The 9,502-nt window shown below is 44.2% G+C and overlaps 1 pseudogene; it reads right to left on the reverse strand.

Annotated features, from left to right (window-relative positions):
• Positions 1–256: 256 nt before the first annotated feature.
• On the reverse strand, positions 257–9,144 carry LOC129492656 (sal-like protein 4; annotated as a pseudogene).
• Positions 9,145–9,502: the final 358 nt, after the last annotated feature.

A 9,502-nucleotide genomic window follows, 5' to 3' on the forward strand; every position in this document is an offset into this window, starting at 1 on the left:
GGGTGCAGAAGCGGGGATCATTCCAGGAAAACTGCCCTGCAATTCACCTTGCCCTACTGTAAACACACAAGAATGTGCTGGGTGTCACCTGGGACTTGCCTTTGGTAGAAAGTCAAGCAATGGGGCAGCATCTCTCAAACCATCAGGAGGGGCCAGGATGCCCATGATGATAGCCAAAGGAAGCTTCTCTGAGGAGCAGATGGGATATTCTCTCCTCTCAGAAGGTATTATCAGTAGCGGAGTAAGCACTTAATCTTCATGGGGACTTGGAAGCCTCCATCCTATGAGGTTTTCTCTTGTCCAGTAAGTTCTTGTGCCTTTTGCCTGTGACTTCTGGCATTCTCTCCTCCAGTAACTTTGTCATCATCCTCAATAGCACCACATCACCCCAAGAGGCACCACAAAGGTGCCTGTCTTCCAAGATCCCACAGAACCCTGCATTTCTCCTCTTCTGGTCCTTTTCATACTGTATATGGTTAGGGTTTAAGAGTGTGGATTCAAGAAACAGACTGCTGGAGTTCCAGTCCAAGAGCATCTATTTCCTAGCTGTGTGACCTCAGGCAAGTTACTTAACCTCTCTGTGCTTCAGTTTCTTTACAAACTAGATAAAACTAATACCTTTCTCATCGGGGTGTTGTAAGGGTTAGACGAATCAAAACATATAAAGCTCCTGGAATAGTACCTGGTACACAGAACTTGCTCAATAAACATTAGCAATGGTCAGTAGTACTACTCCTCTGTATCACCCCCTCACTCCTCACTGGGTTGTACAGTCTAAGAGGTTAGTGGCTATCTTCATTGTTTATCCCTTGCCACTAGCACAGGATCTAATACAAGGCACATACTCATTTGTGGAGGGAAACAAAAGAGAGAGAAAAGAAGAAAGGAAAGGATGGAAGGAAGAGGAGGGAAGGGGAAGGAAGGAGAGAGAAGGGGAGAAAGGGAAGGGAGAGGAGATGAAAGATGGGGAGGGGAGGAGAGAAGAGGGGAGGAAAGGGCTGGGAAAAATCTTGAAGTTTGTTCACTTGTAACCCCGCTAATATGGTAAACAGAGAAATGTATCTAGAATTGAAGAAAGCCAGATAAATTTCCACCCAAGTGGAATTGGTCACTCTGTCTTAGCTTCCCCAAATCATGTAAATATCCTGAATCATTAAATATGTCAGAATTTTTTATATTTATTTATTTGTTTATTTATTTATTTTTGAGATGGAATCTCACTGTCACCCAGGCTAGAGTACAATGGCACAATCTTGGTTCACTGCAACCTCCACCTCCCAGGTTCCAGCAATTCTCCTGCCTCAGCCTCCTGAGTAGCTGGGATTACGGGTGTGTGCCACCATGCACGGCTAATTTTTTTTGTATTTTTAGTAGAGACAGGGTTTCACCATGTTAGCCAGGCTGGTATCGAACTCCTGACCTCAGGTAATCCACCCGTCTTGTCCTCCCAAAGTGCTGGGATTACAGGCGTGAGCCACCATGCCTGGCCCAGAATTTTGTATAGTGAGTTTATTATTTGTTATTTTGGGGAGGCAGGATTAGGAGACATTAGCAGTTACTTGAAAAATGGATTGAATGGACCGGGTGCTGTGGCTCATGCCTGTTATCCCAGCACTTTAGGGGGCCGAGGCAGGCAGATTGCTTGAGGCCAGGAGTTTGAGACCAGCCTGACCAACATGGTGAAACCCCATCTCTACTAAAACACAAAAAAATAGCCAGGTATGGTGGCGCACGCCTGTAATCCCAGCTACCTGACAGGCTGAAGCAAGAGAATGGCTTGAACCCAAGAGGTAGAGGTTGTACTGAGCCGAGATCACGCCACTGCACTCTTGCCTGGACCAGAGAGCAAGGCTCTGTCTCAAAAACAAAAACAAACAAACAAAAATGCATTGAAAGGCATAAATGGCTTTCTACATTGTACCAGGATCCAGCTGTTCCCTCAGAGATCCCCCATCTGGATACATCTCACTCCCAGCCAGTGCCCATGAAGGTCTGGATAAAGCCAGTAATTACTTGGGTGCTTATCCTGCAGTCCCACATACAAGCCTCAGCTTTGCAAATTGAATCCTTGATTTTGCCAGCACGCCCACAATGGATTCATTTTCAGTTGCAGATTCACATTACCCAAGTTCTCAAGATTAATGTTTAAAACCAAAAAGTTAATTGAATTGTTTTCAATGCAAAATCATTATCACACAGATTGGATTTCTCTAACTCCATGTGACCAGTATTTTCTCTCCCTGTCAACAGCCAAGTAATATTCAAAGGTCATCTGATGATTAGATACTCCAAACTAGAGGAGTTAGATGAATCAAATGTTCAGCGGCATCCAGATAAGATAGACTGATGCATTTGTCTCATAGTAACCGACGGTCCTGCTTCATATTTTTTAAACTTCGGTCTTTCAGGTGCCACCTACATGACTGTTTGCTGTATTCACTGCTACTATTATTTACTATCTCAATAAGGGGTTCCTGGACCATCGCTTTGTGGGGAGGGGCTGAAAGCCCCCAAACAAATACATCTATATATGGAGAAGTTCTTTTTTCCTTTGTCACCATATACTTCCTAATAGAGTTGAAGCCTGCAGGTCTCCCTTAAATGTAAAACGGTCTTTGCGACATTTAAAAAATCATATGGCAATTAAGAGGAGATACAAATTATTTGTTGAAATGTAAGAATGTGCTTGCATTTCAGAATGATAAAATTTTAAGGATCAGTGTTTCTATGTGCCTGGGAAGCCTCTCTCTGGAAACCTTGGCCACCCCTAAGAAGTTTGGGTTTATGCGCAGATGTGGCCAACACCCCAGGTTAGCTGGACGTAATAAGATGCCCAGTTAGTCCACGCCACTGCTATTGCTCTGCTGAGACACAGTGGTAGAAATGCTGATCTTCACCCCTGGACACACGTAACACCCATTACCCCTTAGTCAAATGGATGCATATATAAAAAACCAATGGGCAACAGCACACTTAATGGTGAGAGACTGAAAGCTTTTCCCCTAAGGTTAGAAACAGACAAGGATGCCAGATTTCACCATTTGTATTCAACATAGTATTGGAAGTTCGAGCCAGAGCAATTAGGAAAGCAAAATAAAAGGCATCCAAATTGGAAAGGAAGAAGTAACTGTTCACATATAACATGATCTCATATGTAGAAAACCCTGAATATTCCACACACAAAAATTGAAGCTAATAAATAAATTCAGCAAAGTTGTGAGATATCCAATCAAAACACGAAAATCAGTTTGCATCTCTATACACTAGCAATGAACAATCTAAAAATGAAATTAAGAAAACAATTCCACTTAAAATAGCATCAAAAAAGAATAAATGTTTAGGAATAAACTTAACCAAAGAGTAGAGAGATTTGTATGCTGAAAATTACAAAACACTGCTAAAAGAAATTAAAGAAGACATAAGTAAGTGCAAAGAAATCGTATGTTCATGGATTGGAAGAATTAATATTGTTAAGATAACAATACTACCTAAAGCAATCTACAGGTTCAATGCAATCCTTACAAAAGTCCTAGAAGTGTTTTTTAGGGGAAGGAATAAACATTCAAAATTTATTTTCCAACAGACAGACAGCATCAGCAGGTACAACTATAGGGGTTTCTCTGTAGATCATATATTCACGAGGGCATTATTAGCTAGTGAGAAAGCCCTGGTATGTTCTCTGTAACAGTATCCACTTCACAGCGTAAACAGGTACTATCACTGTGCTCATTTACAATTCCAGAAGGAAAGGTACAACTTGGCAAAAAAAAGTGGTCAGGAATCCTCAAGTCAGGTGCGATAACTAACAGACAAGATTTTGGCTAACAGTCTTGGATCCACATTTCAATCAGGGCCTTCCACAGACAGGGGAAAGACTTCCCTCCCAGAAGTTAGAATCTTATCATTCTCCTTTCTCATTAAATCATTAGAGCAATGTTTCTTTGCTTTGTTTTGCTTTGTTTTATGGAGACGGAGTATCACTCTACTGCCCAGGCTGGAGTGCAGTGGTGCCATCATGGCTCACTGCAGCCTCGACTTCCCAGGCTCTAGTGATCCTCCCACCTCAGCCTCCTGAGTAGCTGGAGCCATAGATGCACATCACCTCCAGCTAATTTTTTATTATTTGTAGAGACAAGGTCTCTCCATGTTGCCCAGGCTGGTCTTGAACCCCTGGACTCAAGTGATCCTCCGCTTCAGTCTCCCAAAGCGCTGGGATTACAGATGTGAGCCACCACACCCAGCCTAGAGCAATGTTTCATTTGCTCAATATTGTTACATGTACAAAAGATTACAAAAACAGGAGTCACAAAAACATCTTGAACGTCCATTTTTTCCCACCAATACATCAACTTTTAGGTTTATGACAGGGCCTGGGAATACTTCAGTGGTCTTAAAATAGGAAAACAGACACTATGGCTACAAAAAATGAAAAATAAATGAGGTAGATAAATTAAAGCTTTCACACCCAGGACTTGTCTGTCCCAACTTTGTAGCCTTCATGAAATATTCAAGGAAAAAAATCTTTGTAATTACTTGGCATAAGTCACACTACGGAAATTAAACAAAAAAATTAGTATGTGAACTCGTAATAGAAAATGTGCTTCCATGAGTTTCTTCTCAAGAATGAAAACCTAGTTCTCCAATAGAGTAGGCACTGGCAAACTAAATTAAGTCACCTGAGATTCCCCACTCAAGGGCCCACGTCTTCTGGGGTTCAGGAAGACAAAGGCATCTGGGAGATGTGGCGAGGACACTGGCACTCTCAGGCCAACTGAGCTGTATCTAAATAAGCAGCCACACAGACATTGATTCACAATTAGGAAAGCAAAATAAAAGGCAACCAAATTGGAAAGGAAGAAATAACTGTTCACATATAACATGATCTCATATGTAGAAAACCCTAAATATTCCAAACACAAATACTGAAGCTAATAAATAAATTCGGCAAAGTTGTGACATATTCAATCAAAACACCAAAATCAGTTTGCATCTCTATACCATTTTAAGGATTAGTGTTTTTATGTGCCTAGGAATAAAAGTCGATATGAGGGCATCCCACTTAAGGTTCTAAGGCTGAAGCAATTTTATAATTCCACAACCTTAGGTTTTTGCTGCTGTTTTTTAAGTACATTCAAACAAACAAACAAAAAGATGGAGACAGGGTTGGGGACATATAAAACAGGTACCTAAATAGATGAAAGACCTTGTCCTTTTACCCACATCAGTTACTAGGGAAGTATCCATACCCCTCTCTTCAACAGGCTAAGTAGTTAGCTGTCTTTTCCATTGTGGTTCAGTAAGGTCCAACAGTTCTACCTTGAAATAGATAACAGTCTTTGGAAAAAAGTCACTCTAGGTTGTACAAAGATTCTATGTGTACAGTTTGTCACAAGTAACAAAGCTACTTTGCAAGACCCACTTCTTTCCAAAATTTAAAAAAAGAATTTTAGTCTGTACTTGTTTGGGTGTGAATTTTTTTTTCATCAACAATCATGATTGTAGGACTTGCCTGAGATTGTGGTCATAATCCTGGTAAACATCATTTGCATACCAGTAAGAAAAAGAAAACAGGCGATGAGTTCTTTTTTTTTTCTTTTTTTTTTTTCTTTTTGAGACGGAGTCTTGCTCTGTCACCAGGGTGGAGTGCAGTGGCGATCTCGTCTCACTGCAACCTCTACCTCTCAGGTTCAAATGATTCTCCTGACTCAGCCTCCCGAGTAGCTGGTATTATAGGCCCTCGCCACCACGCCCAGCTAATTTTTGTATTTTTAATAGAGACAGGGTTTCACCATGTTGGCCAGGATGGTCTTGATCTCTTGACCTCATGATCTACCTGCCTCGGTCTCCCAAAGTGCTGGGATTACAGGCTTGAGCCACCGCATCTGGCCAGGAGATGAGCTCTTATTAAAAAGAGCAGATTCTAGAGATTTCACTCTGTTTGCATTTCTCCTTCCATGCAAGTTCTCCTTGAGTTTGGCTGACCACAAGCTCATCTTCTTCCAGGAAGTGAGGAAACTGGTATTTAGGAATGCTCCTAGTAGCACCTGCTTTTTCCATATCTGCACTGATACCTAATTGGAAGCCATCCACGTTGGAGACAGTGGCATTATTTATATTGAAGCTGACTCCCAAGGAAACCAGGAGGGTAGGAACACCGCCACTCTGGATCACAGAGATCTCATTGGTCTTCTTGGCCAGACCACCATTGAGCATGCTGGTGTCCTGGTTCCACACAACAGGGCCCATGTTCACTGAAGTGGCCAGGATTTCCCTGGGAAATATTTGAGACTCTTTCCATCTGTACCTAACAGAGCTATGGTGTTCTCAATAGCCGGCTTCCTACCATGGCATGCTGTGTCACATAGTGGACCTTCCAGTTGCCTTTGGTGGTAAAAGCTTACCCACAAATGTTGCATGCAAAAGGCTTCTCTCCAGTGTGAGTCTGCTCGTTAATCTGAAGAAAGCTAATGGGTGAGAAGTTCTTCCCACACCACGTGCAGCTGTGTTGCTTGGCCTGTTGGCATGGCTAGGCCGCTGACAAAGGGGTCATCCCCGGGGACAATGTGGAGGGTTCAACAAATGTGCCAGGGACTTCAACTTTGACATAGATTGACTGAGCTCGGATAAACGTTGAAGGGAGATGGCTCCAACCTTCTATCTTAGTAGGGCTGTTTTCAGAGCTTTCTGCTTTGTCCCCAGCATCAGGAGACTTTGACTGATCCTTTCTGTTTGGCCATTGACTGGGGAGAGTACCTGAAAGGATGTGGCTTCCATGATGTCTGGACTTTAGCTCTGATACTCCTGGTCTCCCATCAGTGAGGACCGGTCGTTGGTCAAGCTATTGCTCTTCATGGAACTGTTTTCTCTGCTGCTCTGGTGCTGCAGGCCAAAAGGGGCAGGGCCCACTTTTCCCAGGGCATCTAAGGAACCCATCTTGGTGAACCCTAGTGTGGATGATGCCTACTACATACTGGGAAGAGGCACAGGGACCTTTGAGGAGCTACTAGAGGCCTCTGGGAGCTGACTTCATCTACACTGGTGCTTTCAAAAACATCATCATGGCACACGGCACTGGTGCTGCCATTCTCATCCACCGTCATTGGCTCAGGGACCATAAAGTCACAGGAATTCTCTGGCAGGGGAAGGTTGGGAATCTGACTGGCCAGGTCCATGTGAATATGCTGCCGCAACATCACAGCACCGGTGAACTTCTTCTGATAGAAAAGGCACAGATGCTGCACCTTTATGGACATGTTGGGTTGGTGAACCCCAGTGTGTCTTAAGGGTTGCCTTTGGTAGAAAAAGCTCAGCCACAGATCTTATACTGGAATGGTGTCTCCGGAGTGTGGATGTAGCAATGCATTTAAAGGGAGCTTTAGCAGCTTAATACGTGGTGGCAAATGAGGCATTTGTTGGGGTCAGTGGTGGTCATGTCAATGTACTCCACCAGCTGCTGCAATTTCAGGGTCTCTGACCTTGGTTCAGGGGTCCCACTTTCTTGGAAGCCACCAACCCTTGGGGAATTATGGTTTGGCCCCATGCCAGGAAGTGTGGACTACAGGTCACTGGGCAATGGGTCACCTGTGAGGCCTTGGGGTTAGGCCCCAAACAGAGCTTTTGAGGTAGCCCTACAGAGGGGATTACAAGAACAGGTTTTCTGGCTAAAGAGAGACTCAGTTCATCTATTGACGTACAAAGAGTGCACAGGGGATGTCATTGCCTACCACCATTTTGACCTAGAGCTCAGCAAAGAGCTGAGGGTTTGCCTTCACCTGGGGATGTTGGTGAATGTACCTTGAGGTTGCCCTTGGTGGTGAAGCAGTTATCACAGACAGAGCACACAAAGGGTCTCTCTTCCCATGTGGAAGTGGAGGTGGATCTGCAAGGAGCTATCAGTCTCGAAAAATCTTGCTACAGTACTTACACTTGTCCTTGTAGAGGATCACCTCATCTTTGGGTTTGACATCCACTGAGGAGATGTTCAGTGGCTTCCCCTTCCCTTTCTTGGATGGGTCAAGTGCCCCAGTGGAGAAAGGACTTTGGAAGCGCACCAAGCCAGGGGTCTGAGAAAGCAAAGCACTCAAGAGGTGGGACATTACATTTGGTGCACCTGGTCCCATCCAGCTTCACAGCAAAGGGCATCAGCCCTGGGGATGGAGAACTAGTGGTGAAAAGGATGTTGGTGTGAGGTAGTATGGCTTGTTTCAAGGCGTCCAGAGACAGACTTTGGCTTCCAGCTTTTGGGCTGAGCAAAGCCACAGCTGCAGAAACCTGCTGGGACAGGTGGCTGCATAAGGCCTTCGGCGTGTTGGCCCCTTCCCCACCTGAGTGGAAGGCGTGTAAGACCCACATGTCCGCCTGGATAAGGACCTGCTTGGTGAGCTGAATCTACCGTAGCTGCTGCTGCTGCCGACACAGGATCTGCTTGAGGACCCATGGGATGCTGTTGTTACTGGTCACGGAGGCTTGCAATGCATCTAAGCTCCACTGATTCATTGCCACTTTGGTGCCCTGTATTGCCTGCAGGCTCACATAGTGTTGGCCACTTTGCCTTTAAGTAAATAGCTTATCTTCTGGGGTGTGGGTGGCAGGGCCATCTCTGTTTTTAAGTGCACCACAGACTCCACACCCAGCTTCTCCTTCATGCTCCCTAGGCTGCCACCATTCTTCCTGTGACCATCCTTACTGCTTGAACTAAGTGGCTGGTGGCTCAGAACAGCTCCAGAGAAGTCTCCTGAAGACACTGGCCCCTTGCTGTCATTCGTGATGACAACATGACAGGTGAATTTTTAGTGCAATTTTTCTTATGTTCTAAGAACTCAAAGATGCTAAAGAACTCCACATAACATTTCTCACATTTGTGTGTTTCCTCCCAATGAAGCCACTTTATCATCGTGATTGCCTGGGTGGTTCACTGGAGCACCTAAAATTTGGACGTCTGCCCTCAGAACGGTGACAGAATAAATTTCTGTTGTTTTAAGCCATCCAGTTTGTGGTTGTTTGTTACAGCAGCCCCAGCTCCCTGGCCACCAGCACCACTGGGGCCACATCTGCAAACGCTAGGGTCAGCTGCTGTGGCTGGTGCTCACCCTGGTCCTCGTCCAAGTTGATGTGCTGGGGTTTTACCAGCTTGTGCCTTGACATGGTGTGAGCTTCAGTGTTCCCAGAGAGCCGCAGTTATTTGCCCTGTCCCTAATAGTGCTATTTTGAAGACATAGAAAAACCCATCTTTAAACTCTTACGGACTCTCAAAGGACTCTGAATAACCAAAACAATTTTGAAAAAGAACAAAGAACAAAATTTAGAGGATGCACAGTTCCTGATTTCAAAACTTACTACAAAGCTACAGTAATCAGAACAGTTTGGTACTAGAATGAGAACTAACATATAGACCAATGGATAGAAGAGTCCAGAAATAAATCATCATATAGATGGTCAGTTAACTTTTAAAAAGAGAGCTTAGACTATTCAATGAAGAAATGATGATGCTTTCAACAAATGG

The sequence above is a fragment of the Symphalangus syndactylus genome, chromosome 11, assembly GCF_028878055.3.
Source record: "Symphalangus syndactylus isolate Jambi chromosome 11, NHGRI_mSymSyn1-v2.1_pri, whole genome shotgun sequence".
Lineage (NCBI taxonomy): Eukaryota > Metazoa > Chordata > Mammalia > Primates > Hylobatidae > Symphalangus > Symphalangus syndactylus.